This window comes from Plutella xylostella, chromosome 22, assembly GCF_932276165.1.
Source record: "Plutella xylostella chromosome 22, ilPluXylo3.1, whole genome shotgun sequence".
NCBI lineage: Eukaryota > Metazoa > Arthropoda > Insecta > Lepidoptera > Plutellidae > Plutella > Plutella xylostella.
This window is the reverse complement of record NC_064002.1, coordinates 9,049,652-9,066,942: the sequence shown is the minus strand read 5'-3', so window position 1 is coordinate 9,066,942 and position 17,291 is coordinate 9,049,652. Positions and strand designations below refer to the sequence as shown.

General features: G+C 39.5%; 1 long non-coding RNA gene across 1 annotated transcript; it reads left to right on the top strand.

Moving 5' to 3' along the window:
- Positions 1-2,453: 2,453 nt before the first annotated feature.
- On the top strand, positions 2,454-4,537 carry LOC125490342. Its single transcript, XR_007267609.1, has 3 exons — positions 2,454-2,565; positions 3,335-3,409; positions 3,878-4,537. It is a non-coding gene; the product is annotated as an uncharacterized LOC125490342 (long non-coding RNA).
- Positions 4,538-17,291: the final 12,754 nt, after the last annotated feature.

Sequence of the window (17,291 nt, the reverse complement as noted above, 5' to 3'; positions counted from 1 at the left end):
GTAATATTTATATAATCTTTACAAACGTAATACTTTTTAACTTTATACTTTCATACTTCATATTGATACATCTATTTAACTGGCATTCTTACTTTATAATATAATGGAATTAAAATAATATTAGGCACATTGATTTGATAAACTATGATTCTGCAAAACGACGAATCCGGAAAGGCTTCGAGTGTACAATTTACAAAAAAGGATGACTTCTTACAAAAATAAGTAATACAGAAAACTTTAGATTTTTTTATATTCACGCGATTATCCTTTAACAGATTAGTGTTATGGCTAAAATTATTTTTGACTTTTTGAAAATATTTTAGAGCTCTTTTGATATAAGTACCTAATACCTTTTTTACATAATGTTGTGTGAATTGTATATTGGGCTGTTTAGACTGCATATAGTATTAATTGGCACTTTGTATTTCAAAATTAAGGTATTTTTGCATTTAATTTGTTACATTTATCAATACAGGGTGTTGCGAGCGAGTTGCGATATAGTATGCCAAATGGAGTGATTAAGAAGTCTTTTGCCGTAAGCCTTTATAATTTTGGAAATTCGTGAATTAAGAAGTAACGAACGCGTGACCAAAAAAAATTCATTGAGACTCTAAATTATTTTCATGAATTTCTAAAACTACACCTGTTTTTAATGACTACCTTACACCCCCTTTCGGCTTAGTCCTTGTTAGAACACCTTGTATAATATAATTCCTATGTGTTTTCGTATATTTATGTTTATGATAATTTATATCTTTTTAAATTCTAAGCCAAATATTGTCAACGATACCCGTGACAGAATTAAGTTTAATAAATTCATTTAGAATATATTTTTTCATATAGATAGTTACTTATTAACATTTTATGAAGTATAAATTGTATTAGTCATTTAGTGTAGTGATATAATTATTGTCCAAAACAAGATATTTGCGAACGCAAAAAATCATAAAAATATATTAAGTATATCATGGATAATATGCCACAGTTTCATCGAACAAAATGAAATAATTTAGTACAAATGTATGAGTCACGTTGTATACTTTCTGTGGCTTACCAAAATGTTAACAATAACGAAATTTTCAGTTTACACTGAATCACTGAACAATACTTAAAATTAATTGGATGAAAACATAGCATATGCTATAACTTGTATCCAGATCAGGAATATCTCTAATGCTGTAAAACTCAAATCAAAAATAATATTTATGTAACTATGCTGACATTATGAGAATGATGTACTTGGGTCTCAAATGAATCTATAATATTATATGCGTAAAAATAAACGATTGAATGAATATAAACATAGATGAACTTTATGAGTATTTTTGTTTGATTTTCCTAATTTTCAGGGTAGGCTTTTACACTGTTCGGTACGTATTTTTAGACAAAATCCCTAAATATAATAATATGTTTTTCTCCCTATAAATCTCAGCTTCATCACAAAATAACCTAACAAATTTAGAACGGCTAAGCTGATTCTGAATAATATACTTATCATACAAAACAAAAATCGGTACAGCCGTTTGGGAGTTTATACACACATTCACAGACGTAAACACGCGTTAAAATTATAACACCACTCTCTCTCAGTCGGTGGTAAAAAATCTGTTAGGTGCTTATTAATAAATTTGATTACAAATATCTATTAGACATTGGATAGTCGCCATAATAAAATCCGCCAATTTTATCTCTAGGTACGAAATCGTTCGTGCGAAAGTCCGTGCCGCACTACGTTTTTAAATTTTGAGGCACATAATCCTAAAAATATTTAATTTCTTAAAATGTATCTTCATAGAACTAAGTACCTAGGTACCAAATAATAATTAGTACTAGTTCCATGTCCTGAATAAAGCCCGCGGCCGCCGGCTGCAGACTAGCCGCGTCATGCGAATCGCCATTGAATTGATTATTGTATTTACGTACGGAGCGAATTTCTAAATAATGAAAGCTATTAGCGGTAATTGAGGGTAGTCACCTCGCGGCGATGGCTAGTGCCGCCCAGTGAGATAGGAACACACGGTCTTATATAATCTCATTACTTTGTTTGGAGAACAGTTGCAATCTGTGGGTAAGTTTGAGGCTACACATATTATATTAATTGTAAATTTTGCTGTTTAAGTAACTTATAAACGTGGATATTAGGTACCTACCTAACCGAAAAAAAAACTAATTGAATTTTACCGTTATGTCAGTTGTTCCTCATACAGTGTCCTGTAAATAGTGGGCCAACAGAAGGGGAATGACTCAGGGAGCCAATATGAACAATTGTAATAGAACTAAAGTTGTTCAGATTGATCCCTGAGTCACCCCCTTTCCGTTGGTCCACTATTTACGGGGTACCCTGTATAGGTACGTCTGTTGCACCCTCAGCAAATGGCGCTTATCTGAATGGCCTTTCATCACGGTGACGAGCATTAATCAAGCTTTAGTCTTTTTGACTAAATAATTTTAATGTTCTATCTATATTTCAGACCAAGTCCTGAGACCAATCTCGAGATGCAGAGGCCGTGTGCAGCAAACACCGATGAGTTCCCGCCGGCCCCGCCCAGGCACGCTTAATGGACGGTGAGAGCTCTTTGACAAAATTAGACAGACGTGATAATGATAACCTGTGTGCTGCGTGTGTATGGGTGCTTGCTGCAGTATACTCATAGTGCCTGCATAGGGCACTCGGGTGTAAATCATACTCAATAAGTGCCTTAGCCCAGTGAGCCAGAATTGACTCTAGTAACTCTATTTTTGACATGACTGCATCTAGTACGCATTTGTAAAATAAAGTTTCCTTCCTTCAATTATATTCGAGGATATTAATCTATCTATTTTCTCTCTGCTCTCATTTTTATACAAGATGTCCCAAATGACGTAAAAATTAAAGTTAACAAACAGTGCGAGTTACTGCAGATACTCGGAAGGCTAACTCGCACTGTGTAAACCATCCATAAGACATACCTTATAACAAAAAAGTTCAACTAAGAATTGCAACTAGGAAGGTACTTACAACACTACACCTGCTTCCTGGGTTATTAATATCAATTATACCTACTTTTGCCAATAATGAATTTGATGTAATCTTTCCATATATACAGTCATATATTATACAACTCGGGCAAAATAAGGTATGCAACGCTGCTGGCTGCAACCATTGCTTTGTGATTTTCGCAATAAAACGCAAGTTTTACTATTTTATGTGTTTCGTGACGGTTGCCATTAGCATCACACCTTTTTTATATTTATTTCTTCAATACACATGCACATATTTAACACCTACCGACTCATAAATAAAATGCAATATTTTTTTTACTTTCTCTTTGTATATTTTTAGTTCTTTTTTCAGAGTCAGCTGAGTTATGGCGGCTCGAGGTGAGAACGTGTACCTTGCAGGACGTCTAAACTGCACAAAATCATTTAGGTATGTTTTATGCATATATTATTAACATGACCATATTGACCATGGCTACCTGCCATACAATGATCGTTGTAGATTACTTAATGTAGATGGTTTTGATAATTACACAAATAATTACACAAATAAAATGTAATTTAGCAGTTCCTTTAAAAACTAAGATGATTCGTAAATATGAAAGTATGGTTTGGAAGACAAGGCTATCACAAAAACTGAAATGTTCACATACAATGAAGGGCACTAATTAGAGCTAATTGGGTGAAATGGTGCAGCAGCAGGCCTCGCTCACAGGCTCGGCCGAGTTACGAGCTCACGTCTCAATTAAGAAACCGCGCACACTCGCTACATGAATCCAGCATTCCTGATTCGAATTCCCTATATTCGGAAACTAATTAAAAATTCGCTTCGCCTCCGTGCTTCGGTCTTCAATCGGGGCGATATAACTTCATTTAAAAACGAGCAATCTTGTCTCAGATAAGAGTTGGCGAGAAAACAACGAAGAGCAACGCGCCACACGCCGGCCGAGCGACAAAAACGACACAAACAAACAAACAACGTCGAAACTTTTAAATGGAACGCGGGAGAATTCGACGCGTTAACTATGCCGATACTGGGAAGGACGCGACATCGGTAAGTCACGTCACCAAATAAATGACACCGGGGTTAAAATAAATATATAAATATTTGTAAATAAAGAAAATAATGCGCCGGGGAGCCGAAATGCTTTAAATATTCAAATGAAGCGAGTGGAGGTGAAATACGAAGGTGCGCTGGCCGAGTAGAGGCCAATTAAATCGGTGCCACTGAGGTAGAAATTAAAAACAAAAGGAGGATGACGCGGGTCCGGCGCGCATTTTTCTCATGAGTATTATTAGCGCGATGTCAACCCACAAAAAATGGACTGTTCGCTCGTCCCCGCGATCATTATCGAGAACAGCCTCAGTTTTGTATATTGTGTTTTTGATAAGTTTGATGATGTTTAACTTGGACATTTTGTTGACATTTCCACTTGGGTCGGAATGCAAATAAAGCTGAGATTAATATTCATTATGTTTGAAGTATGTTACTGAGCTGGCTTAAGATTTAATGGGTTGTTTAGTATTTTATGTTCAATGCACTTTGCCTGTTCGTCCTTCTAAAAAGCCTGAGTGCCCGGTTTAACTTAACTTTAGAGGCATAACAGACCCTCAAATATAGTTTAGTTCTGCTCATCAGTCAAGATCATGAAAGCATGATAGACTCTCGAGGTGCCAAGTGAGAACAAATTTAATATTTGCCTATAAATCAATTATGGCCGACGCCTTCGTTCTATTATTATTATACTTCTTTCTTCAGTGAAGATAAATTATACTTCAAAGATAAGGCCTACGCACATCGCATGCATCAGATACCAACATATTGGTCCATTGACTCTGAGCTGGCAACGGGACTGACCATTCTCAAACCTATTAGTTCTCTTGCTATCTTTAAATGCTCCTAAAGCTTTGCAAACGATGCATCGCCAACTAAAATAAGAATAAGTAGCATAGAAACAATCTCCTCATATAAGCCTCATACTAATATATTATGTAGGTATACCAGACTGTAAGTTATTATAATGGTTCTTTTATTTCAACTCATAATGCACGCAAGAGATTGCTTATTAAAGAGATATTAATTAACACCCAGTCGACCCTTCCCAGCTCACCAGATTTATTCAAACAAAATAACCTCATTTTGGACAACACTTACTATTACAATTAGGGTCCCACTGAGCCCCGGTACCACGGTGTGTGAAAAACTCACATTGTTTTCAATACATTTCCTGTTTGGTGTTTTAAAAATGTGGAAATTCTTCAAATTTGCTAATATGACCATTATTTCTTAGCTAATTTCTAAAATTATTAACGTAATTGTATTTGTATTGTTCTGTATTTCTTTAATACATAATGAAAGAACAGTTTTAATGCTGGATCGGAGAGCAATGGATACTCAAACACAGAGGTGAGCCGGGACGCAGGAGGGCCGGGTACACTCGCGCCCGCAGCCTCCGCGGGGCGTCCGCGCTCGCCTACCAGCGCTCATCACTATTCAATAAGCTCCATTTATTGAAATTACATAATTTGTGTGTGAATAATGACGACTGTGATGGATCTTCGTTGGCGATGCGAGGGACTTAAACGCGGTTAACTTTTGACCGCAACTGTATTAATAAGCTGTCCGCACCCATCTGTTATTGGTACTCGCTTTAATGACGTGGAAATAGATCGAGTGACCCGCGGCGCTGGCTGAGTTTTATAATCTCCGCTAAAGACCGATCGGACACGAACTTTAAAGTATACGCGTGTTCAGCTTTCCTAATCAGACCATAAAAGTTTTAGTGGTTTTATAGACTAACAAAATACCGATTGCATTAATAGATTTCAGATAAAACCGGAAATGAAAACAAAATTAAAAGTTATAGGCATAAAAAATATGACAGTAAAAATTGAAGTACACAAAGAATAGACAAAATGTGCTGTAAGCAAATCTGCAACAGTCGACAACATGGCGAAACACACGGCACCATCTCATGCTGGACCTCATGCATAAAACATAGCGTAATGTTGCATATAGCAGCCTCCGTACATATGTACTAGTGGGACGGTATGTGCGCGCACGCAGCCTTACGATTTCCGAGAACAGATTGAACTGGTAAGCCACGACTCCAGATACTCCATCCCAAACGGTAAATTACCTAAATTAAATAAAATGAAAGGTTGTAAAATGGGGGAAATTATCTCGTGTTTAAATTAAATCCGTGTATCGGACGGCTGGAGAGATGCGTTATCTGGGCTGCTGACAGTAGTCGCCTCTCTCCGATTGTAATTAAGTAGGTACATATTTCTTGTTATCTTTTATTTGTGCCTACTTGCTTTATAATATTCAGTAAAAAATATATATTTGATTATGCCACTGCACAGTGAGCATAAACTTTTACAAGAATGCGATCGATAGTCAAATATGTATCTCTCTTAACCAGGCGTTCCACGAAACTGGCTATAAAATATTTGAATGAGAAAAAACTTTTATAGCTGGAATTAATGCTTAATTTAAACAAACAAATACTTGGTTCACACGTCGCCATTAACCCTGCGAGTCGTAAAGCCCGAAGTCGATTGACAAACACATTCGGATAACGAGCCGGCGACGATCCAGTTTCGATCACATCCCAATCCAAACTGCTTCTTGGCTTACGGAACCCTATTCTTGACAACCTACGCTTAAAGTGTCGCTCGACAAGTGATATTCTTTTAAATTGATACTGCTTTTTGGATGACTCTGTGATATGAAAATTAGATACTCTTCATTATCTCGTGGTTATAAAGTCGAAGGTACGGGTAACGCAGTGAGTTGTAGGTATACTGTACTACCTAATGTCGTTAAGTAAATGTTTTTAATTAGGGTACGATACATAAAATTTATTTTTGTTTGTGACTTATGAGATGTTTTCTGCAGTAAAAGGTGTGGAAAATTGAGGCGATTACATTAAATAAATAGCTATTATTTGCAAGAAGTAGGTACACAAAAATTGGGCTTGTCCTTAGTTTTTATAGATTAACTAGATTGTAGGTAGGTATATAATAGTAAAAATTCTTAAAAGTATACAACCCGGAACAGCTGATACAAAAATGTTTGTCTAATTGTATGAGTAGGTACCATTCATAAGAAATTCAGAAACAAACAGCCGCCACTTTTTCAAGTGTAAAGAGAAAGATAAGTAAACGCCACGCCATCACAAACAAAAGCCAATGAAATAAAGTAGCGATACACAGTATCGAGTTCCCAAGCCTGTTATATGTGCTTCATTAGTAACTACATCGCCCAGTTGGGGACAACAATCAAATAACTGATGTTGGACATTAATCCCGATGCTGCTGCGCCCCCGAACTGTGGCTCGTTTAATCTAAACGGAAATATTTCAAGAGAACGCAGTGAAAGACGTGGACCTACGGCCAGGAATGCGGCCCGCCAGTGCTACAACTTGCGTACACAGCCAGGTCTATCATAGAGAAGAAATTGTGACTTGTGTGGCTTAAAGTTAATATAAAAAAAAACAATATTTAATAATTTATTTGCACTTTACTACAGTAATAATGTAACTACAATCAGGTGGACTAAATGTTAAACCCATTTTCTGCCACTCAACCTTCAGGAGGTTCAGAGTGGTAATGTAAGGGTATGCAAAGGTATGCGTGTAAACATGCCTATATGACCCTCTGCCAACTCGATAAAAAAGTAATAGAAAAATTGCAAAAAAGAAAATATATAAAAATTACCTTTTACGTTATGCCTATCTAAACTCTGCTACTACATCTCTACAAGTCCCAGCTATTTGTAGCTACGTTACTGTACGCAGCATGCAGCTCGCATCTCCACTGAAGACGTCGTGCGTACGGTATGCCGATGGGCCCAGTTCCGAGAACGTCTCTCGCCCGTCGCACTGTCATATCACGACGAGATAGTGCTGGGATACCAGTGCTATGTGAAAATCGATGGAGGTTTATGTGTACTTTGTTGTTTTCAGGCGCAAGTTTTCACTGAATTTGCGAAGAATGTCAGGTGGTTTTTGGTAAGGCCTGTTTTCATCCTAGGCAAATATGTGCTACCGCTTTTGCCCTTTCAATTGATTGATGATAACTTATTAAAGCTTAGTTTTTGAAGCTCTATTTTTCCGCAATATTAATCGCAAAATTCTTATTTCCTATAAGTACTTAATAGATACGAGCAGGTATATTGATGGTCTCGTCTCCCAGCACTAGTCGTCGGCCGGTGCGAGCATACGACAGACAATCAGTCATGCGCCAGATGCGGCCGATAAGCCAAGCGGTAGCCGCTCATTAATCTACCCCCCCCCCCCCCCCCTCCCCGCCGCCGCCGGCCCCTGCCGCACCCCCTCGCGCCCCACCAACACCACCAATTAACCAAACATAGCACATGCATACAGCAATCCTGAGACGTCCACTATGGGCATTACTTAATGAGGCTCAGTTAGACGAAACAGTTTCCAATTTCAAATGTAGAGTTGCGATTGATCAGATAAAATTAAGCCTCAGTCACAGTTATATTTTCAAGCATCAGAATTAGTTCGTAAATGAGGTAGTTTTGGAAGCTCCGTATATTAGAATTCAACGCGCGCCCGCACTTGAATTAGTGCGCATAATCCGACGAGCTTCTTCCACTCGACAAAGAGCGAACCACCAACGAGAGCACACATAATTAATTGTTCATTTAAATACAAAGGCTAATTTAATAAGTGACCCGACTCCCAAATGTCAAAGCTGTGCATGAAAAAAACGACACAAAAATACAAAGAAGGATGGCGTCTGAACACAAATAAACGGAACGCCCAGGTTGGTGTCATGGGAAATCGGGCTTTTTTTTCTTCAAATAAATTGGAAGTCATTTTTAAAGAGATTTTTTTGTGTTTTCTTTGAATATTGAGCCGTGGTACAATGGGTGGACACGGAGGGCTGTTAGGTAACATTTTTAACATCATTATAAGTGAAAAGCAGTGACGGATGGCCCGGCCGGGTCACTCCGCCGGGCCTCTTCCAGGAACCCCGAGACAATGTCAAAATTATAAAGAAACGTCGTTTGATCCACAATTGATGTCCTCCATAACGCTGGGAGAAATCTGAAACCCTTGCTACAGATACACTCAAACGATTTGTTTTTCTATCGTTTGTCTTAACATCAAATCTAAAGTCAACGGTAATTACTGAGGTATTCAATAAACAAAGTATGTTGAGTGTGAGTGAGGGCTACCGTCCTCCGTCTCGTATCGGATTCGGTAGCGCGCCCCTATCTCGGCCATTAGCTTATCGTCACTTATCAACGACTCGGAGCGAGCGCAGATATACGATTATATGTCGATGCTTCAAATATGATAGATAGTGATGTTGCCTTTATGGCCTGGGGATAAAAAACTTCACCTATCTATAAAAGATCAGTTTTGTCTCACAACTAGAGGTCAGAATTCGAAGATTCCGAACAAAAAACAGAGAGCATGTTTAGGCTGGAATACCGAACATATTTTATCGAGCGATGCATTAAACTTGAGAGGTATGTGTGTAGCTCAGTGGGTAGGACAGTTGACTGGCATATGGACAACTTAGGGTTCATGCCGTGAACATGAGTTGTATTACAATCATAATGATATTTTTCCTTCATAAGGTTAACTTCAGAAGCATTCATTATTTAACTTTAAAAATTATCAAACATTTAAACGGGAAATTGAAGTTCAATCAGGCAACTCATAACAAGACGCTTTATGTCTTCTAATTAGCCTGCATCGGTAATGGGTGGTAAAGTGGCGGAGGGCGCGGCGGGGCGCCCCGGGCCGCTACCGGAGCCCCGGCCTCCGACGGGGGGCACAAACCACGAATGCACTGCTATAAAATCCACTTTATTGTCCTTAATTAAAAGAATCCACTGTCTCGCTCTTGGACACTATTTTATGTTCTTTATGGTTTTTGTCTCATCACAGTCATAAAGGATCATGAGAACTTCAGTTCCGTATTTGTTTTGTTAAATGTTTTTTTTTAGTTGTTCAGCAGGATGTTTGTAGCTGATACTAGCAATCAGTACTATTACTTAGTTATTTAGATTCTAATGCTTCAATAGAGTATAATTATACTCAACTAAAGTTGAAATTATCTAAATCTTTCAACATTTCTTCACATTGCTTACATTCTCATTTTATGGTATAGATATAATGTGATACATAAAAATGTGCCACTATCTTCGGTTGAGTACTAATTTTACAACACATTAAATTGTGCTTATGACGTGGCGCCGTGAGAGAGATAATCTGAAACCCATCGATTCACACCCGCATCCGGGAAGGCGCACTTCAACTTTATCACGTGCTGAAAATGGCGCTTTTCCAATAATAACCCAGTTTTTGTGTTACCAACGCTAGGTTAGTTTTTGTCAGCAAGGCCACCTAAAATCTACGGTCAATGTGTTAAAAACTTCTATGTTCTTATGTCTAAAAATATAGATTTTAATAAAGTAATGTTAATAACAACATGTACATATAAAGAAACCTTATTATAGAAAACCCGTATTAAAGTCTGACGATATGTTGTCATAGATAGACACACAGATCCATAGATCTATACAGTCGTGTTATACTGATATACATATTATATGAAATCATATAATATTTGATCTAAAGTTAAAATGACATGTAAGTACTAAGTACCTATGAATATTACTTGAAAAACTTCTTAAACTTTTAACAACCGACATATGAGTAGAAATTTGAATAATGGTTCTCTGACTACTATTTCAACTATTTTAAAAAGACACGTGACGATTTTGTTTTAAATTATTATTTCTAGTAGCTGGCAACACTTTCTATCAAGCCTCCTTTTTAATGTCTTCCAAACGATATGACCTATAATACTTTACCTCCTACAAACCACGAGTCGTTCTCGCTTCGAAGTGTCATATAAAACATCACCGAAAAACCAAGATTTTTTTAATGCTAATCATAAAGAAGGGCTAAGACAAATTGACATATTCGAGAAAAGATAATGCACCACGTCATGGATTCGTAGACTGGGTATCGTATACAAAAATGTATCATAGATGAACACACATGTCCGCAAATAACCCACAACATATCACCAATATCTTTCCAGCTGGGATACATATACCTAGGTATTCGCTGTAACAGCTAGCGTTACTGAGTGATGCACTATAGGTGATAGTGAAGCTAGATTCTCTTCATGAAGAACTGAAAGATGCTGCGAGATTAAATGTTTGTTACCATTCAGAGCCAAGTTGAGTTGAGTTATAGATATACCTAATTGTGAAGCTATTTAATTTTTTCTGGCCACATCAATATTCTGTTTAAATCATGGCTGTATTCTATTACCTATGAATGAGTGTTTGATGCATAGTTAATTTAGAGTGCTGTCAAGCGAAGGGCTACCGACGCGGGCCGCGGCTGTCCGTCCACCTACTCGCTGTCATTTATTAAATGTAAATTGATCTCGAATATTCTCGAATGTATATGCTGGAACAATAACATATATTGCCTCGACGGCGGTGAAGACAGGCCATAGCTTTTTTCAAATCGGCCTGCATTCTTGGTAATAGGGTTCATAGAATATCCGTCGGCGAGGGTACACAGCTAATAATTTCTGCATTAAACATGCTAATTGCCTGAACTGTATCGTTCGCTGGAAAAACTATCGAAGTGTAACCGACCGCGGGTGCATCGTTTATTAACGATTAATTGATGCTAATAAAATAAAATAAATTAATTAACGATGATAATACACCGCCGGCGACTCAGTTTTTCCCCCGCCACGCACGGACATATTTGTCTGAGCTACATTTTTATTACCAAAGCGGCATTCTTCTTTTTACGCAACCCTCTCAATACGGCACGATGTGGTTCGGGTTAGTTCTTTAATTTCATAATTAATTTATTAAAATTAATTATGTCCGCCGTAATGTATCGTTGCGCCCCAAATGAGGGCCATGTTATGACAGTTATTCATATTTTATCGATGAATCTGAACGGAATTTGGATTTATAATTTATGTCATATTTTCTCATTTAATTTTGCGCTCATTACGGCGGTAGCCCAGACTTGCGGCGATAAGAACAGAATCTCGGGCGAAGAACTCTCGTCGGAGAGTCAGAATGAACGAACACAATGCGCTCAATTTATGATGTGCTTTTTATTAGCTGGTTCCTCCTTACGGACGCAGACATAAATGGTACTGTGAATTATTAAAAAGCAGTTGCAATGTTGCAGCACGCTGGAAGCTCGGACATGACATAGTTATGCTCAGCATATTTCACTGGGGCTGGAAGCTGGAATAGTCACACGATGCTATTTATTTTTATTTTATGTAAGGAACGTGTTTCACAAACATGCCCGATGTTGTCTCTGAATACTCTAGTTTCATAGATTAGGATAAGAAGGTTGAAATACCTGTATTATACTAGTGTTTTTCATTCATGTTCCTTATTTACATAATAAACCTGTGGAGAGGGTCATGAGCGGGTGTATGATGTGCGAGTTTATTAAAATAATCATTAGCTCAGAATCACTTCTCCTAGTTCCATTTATCACATTTTTTATAATACATGATAAAGTATTACCTAGGTATATACCTAGTACAACTACCTAGCTTCGTAAAGTAAATCTCGTATAAACAGATATGTGTTTTTACTAATCTATCTATAGATTTTAGTTATCTATATCCACATATACTATTATTCATATTCTTTAGAGAATAATATTAATTTGCTAGTGCTAGTCCTTGCTCAGTAACTCTTATAGGTAGGTAGGTTTGACATTGACCTGTTTGTTGGACGGTATCTGATAGGATAGTATTCCAACCTAAATAATATGTATATTTCCTGATATCAGCAGGTAGGTTTCTTAAAAATAGATACAACCTAAGCCAGAAAATACGAGCTATTGAAATACAATACTCACCGTAGCTAGAATCTGAGCGACAATTCATGTCTGTACATTCCTATAGGCAGCTGAATTGTCAATTGAGTTTACCAAAGTCACTGTAGGTGTTGATAAGGCAAAGCTCTGTCTCAGCAGTCTCAAATGGAATTATCTTCAAGACCAAAATATGTAGTCGCATATTCGCAATTCCTTTTAACAACAAAACAAACAGGAATGCTTCGCAAAGCACGCGTTCTTCCACCAACATACTCGTAAATATAAAAGTTGCGCAGCATATAATATAACGAGTATAGGGGGCCAATTTAACAGACTTATTGTCTCCGCGGTTACAATGCGAGACACGAGAGGAGGCAAAACGACCACGAGGCGGAGACCCCAAGTCTACCGATACAAAACAATGGTATTTAATCAACGATGATAAATGTCGTATTCATGCACGTTTTTTAAACAGTCCGTATTGTTTTGGCGAGAGCTTACCGTGGAATACGGAGATAACTCGCCGCTGAGAGTGGCTTAGCTGACAAATTGGAATAAAAGGAATATTTATTCGTGTTGTAAGGGAAGGATCGTGTTGCCGGGCCCGCGCCTCGTCGCGCACGGCAAGCCTCACTGCGCAGATAACACAAATGCTACTTAAAACTTGCCAACTGATGAAAGTACGACGATTTCAGTTTAAGACGGTTGATGTTTGCAAAGTTAGCTCGGGCACAACTCGAGATCGATCCGCGAGATGCGCTCCTTACGCCAATAAAGGAATGTTTAAGTAGGCAGGCACGGTCGACGCACCTATTCCCACAAGGCTTTACATTCACATACAATTCAATGTCATATTTATTACGCCATGAGAGATATATTAGCGTTGCAAATGTACGAAAGCGCAGCGTCTTTAGTTTTGTATAAATCACGTATTTTGTTGAAATAACACGGGGGAAGCGATCGGGATCTCGTGTAGTATGGTCCCGGGCGCGGAGGCGATCGTAAATTTGTGCGCTGAAACAGCAGGGTACCCATATTGGCCATGAGGACCAGCGACGGATAGACCAGCGTTTGATTTACAGCCACCATGTCGGCCGAACATACCTGATGTATTGCGTTTGACCGCGATACGCCTCGATCTCGCGACACACCGCGCCTGCTCGGGACAAGCTCGGCCAATGCACGTCTAATTCCGTCCAGCTCTTGACCTTTCCCAAATAAATGTTGCCGATAATAATTTGAAGCGGGCGGTCGATACCAGCTTTCTTGTCGCTTATGAATAACTGCGTCTCAGAAATGGCACTAACGGTGTGCCTTTTGTTCGATAAGATTCTTGACAATCTGCAAAAACAATTATGGTGGTTGGGGAATGCTGTAGTTGAGTCCTGGCAGTCGTTTTGGCGCTCTAGACCGCGGCGGTGGCGCGACTGTATAATGCGTGCCGATAAATATTTATGCAATTTATTCATATCGAATCGGTGGTCTGGACCGTGGGTTCAGTAGCTGGGCACGGGATGGTTTGTAGCCAAGGTTTTCATATAACTGACCACTTGAATACACTGCTGTAGTCATCGCCTACCTGTCCTAGCGCTATATTTGAATGACGAAAAAGATGATGAGTTCTAAAAGATGTAGGGCAGTTAACTAGATAAATATAATTTTCTTGTACTTACCTCTTTGGATATTACCTATTTACTTAAGTATTTGTATACCTACTTAATTACTTTGAATTTACTTTATGAATATTTCTATTAAATTAATTATCAAGACTTGTATGTACTTAGTTCTTTCTTCTTTTTAAATCTGTTTTGCACCTTTCGACTGGTTATATTATATCCTGTACCTCCTATATGTTGGATGGTATAAAATACGTATATGATTAGAAAGAAACAATGAAAAATGCAGATGACTCCTACATAGTTTCCAAAAAATAAATAGGTAAAAGTCTCCCCAAAGCTAATAAAGTTTATTTAAAGCGACGTGAAGCTACTAAATATGAAACCAGCTTCTGGCATATCGCAAGAAAAAAACAAAAGCAGATACAATAGGAGTTTCGGTATCGCTTCGGCCGAGAGAATCGTTGTCAAATCTGGGATCGTGGCCATCGGGACATCAGTGTTGCAATAAATACGTCGCTGGTGACAGGAAAAAAGGCGGGAATGCCGCGGCGCGCCCGGCGGTCTCCGCCGCATGTATGATGGCGCTTTTTCGGGGACCGCTACTCATCTTTTGCGGTGACACATTTTGCCTACCTGGCTGGCGGGAGTGATAGCGATCGTCATTATATTTGGAGCATGTCGCGGTTGGTCGCCGGTGACCCGCGAGCGACGTGCCACACTCCCGCGGCACGTGACGGCACGCGCCCCCCGCACCCCCTCCCCCCCGCCCCCGCACTTCCAGGAACATCCACATCTCCTGCTGCTGCGACCATTCCGCGTGTCTCCACGTCTTCATGACTATCCCACATGATCCTCATCGTGCTCATTTCTAGCTTAGAACGTGTAATTGCCATCTCCTTTGAGGACGCCGGTGCTGTAAACTAAAACTTACTTTAATAATAATATGTACACAGCTAGAGGTAGGGTATATATATGTATATCCACCACGTCTGATGATATTTCGTTTGTACTCGAAGATTCTCGAATCGTTACAAAGTATCGTTAGTTATTTCGGTCAGGTGATCGGCGCAGCAGCGATGCGGTTGGAAAGCGGTATGCGGCGTCGGGCGGATGCGTCGAGGTCAGCGGCGGCACATAGAGCGGTCCGTCGGATGCCGCGAGAGGGCCCCTGAATAATTCGCGTTGTTGTTCGGCGCCTGTGTTAGCAATTGTCGCGCGGACAACGTTTTACGATAGCATCGTGCCGCGGGGACGTGCGAGCTGCGCCGGCGCCGCCGCACGCCGATCTAGATCGCGGCGCGGCTCGCAAAGACATAGTCTCACTCGACGGATAAAGACTTCACCGCGACATGCACCCGCCTCGCCCCTGCCGCTGGTATGTCTTTGAGCAGCGCGAGCGGCGAGGACGAACTATGCCACGCTATCACCGCCGTGACGGTCGCCTGGTATGGCTCCGGAATCCTCGCAAACGCGTCATTCTGCATCGACATCTTTATGGTCCGTTTCAGGAGATCGCTATCTGTATGCACGAGACGACCAAAACAGATCGTCACTATTTGCCGCCGATGGACGCAGCGAGTGCCGCAATAACCGGCGCGGGGCCGGGCAGACGTCCTCGTCAGGGAAAATTTGTCAGTTTTGTCATAACAATGACAATGGCATGAATAACCACTTCAATCGCAAGGCGATGGAATGTTGTAGTTGTTTTTGCGCGGTGGTGTCAGCGGCGGCGTGAGGCGCGACACTCGGGGCTCGGGGATGGTGTTATGTGCATTCCGCAGTTTTTCCAGCGGCCGCGGTGGCCTGCTTCTTCTGCACTCACAATTACTCCGGCATGTACTCAGCTTTTATTGCCGCTCCTCCTCGCTGCCGGAATGTCAATGCTTATCCCAAACCTGTTCGACTATCAAGTAGGCGATGGTACGGTGTTGCCTTTAATTAGTAATGCTTTACGTCAACGCGATAAGAGGAAATTATACGAAATGAAGTGTTTGTCGATAGTTACTTGATTAAACAAGAAAACCACTAAATTAAACGGATTTCTCGGAAAGTAAAATCAATGAGCATGTATCTTTATCTTTCGGTCGGTAAAATGAGATCAAAATGATCGTAAGAATGTAAGTTTTTTCCTTTTTAACACTCTACACTCTTCAAACCATTCGATACCCAAAAAACTCTGTAGAGTGCCTTCGATCCTCAAATTATAGTGTTTAAAAGTTTTAATACAACGTTAAGAAAGTTGCGTAAAACTTATAAAATCGATGGGCATTTATAATATATGTAGCACTGCCTCCTGGGGGCCATTAGTCAGGGAAGGCTTGTTATTAAATTTGGTCCTATTTATTTATTTATGAGCCGGCTCATTGTTCACAGCGCCGAGAGACTTGGTGTGTCCTCTTTAAGTATTACTTTTTGCTACCCTTATTCAAATTACTAAAATACCCGGGATTATTCTTGAGTATAGGTTTTGAGATGCTGTATAGAATTATCGTGCAAGAAGCCTGTAATCAAGTTTAAGTTGATGTTACTTAGCGGAATGTGTTTATTTCACAGGGTAGAGTTCAAAGAGCCGTGTTGTTAGTGTTATCCTCTTTTTTTTTTAGCATGTTGATGTTGCTAACAAATACTAGAGCTCTGTACCTACTAGGGTTTATCAATAAGGCTAGCCATACTTACTTACTGCCCAGGTTGTGACGGATGTATACTATACCTACAGTTCTCTTATCAATAGAAGAAGCCACCACTTTTCGTCTACCACTTGGAGTGCTTTACACAGTTACACAAAATACTGTTACTGTAAAAGTACCTAAACTATACATTGGAT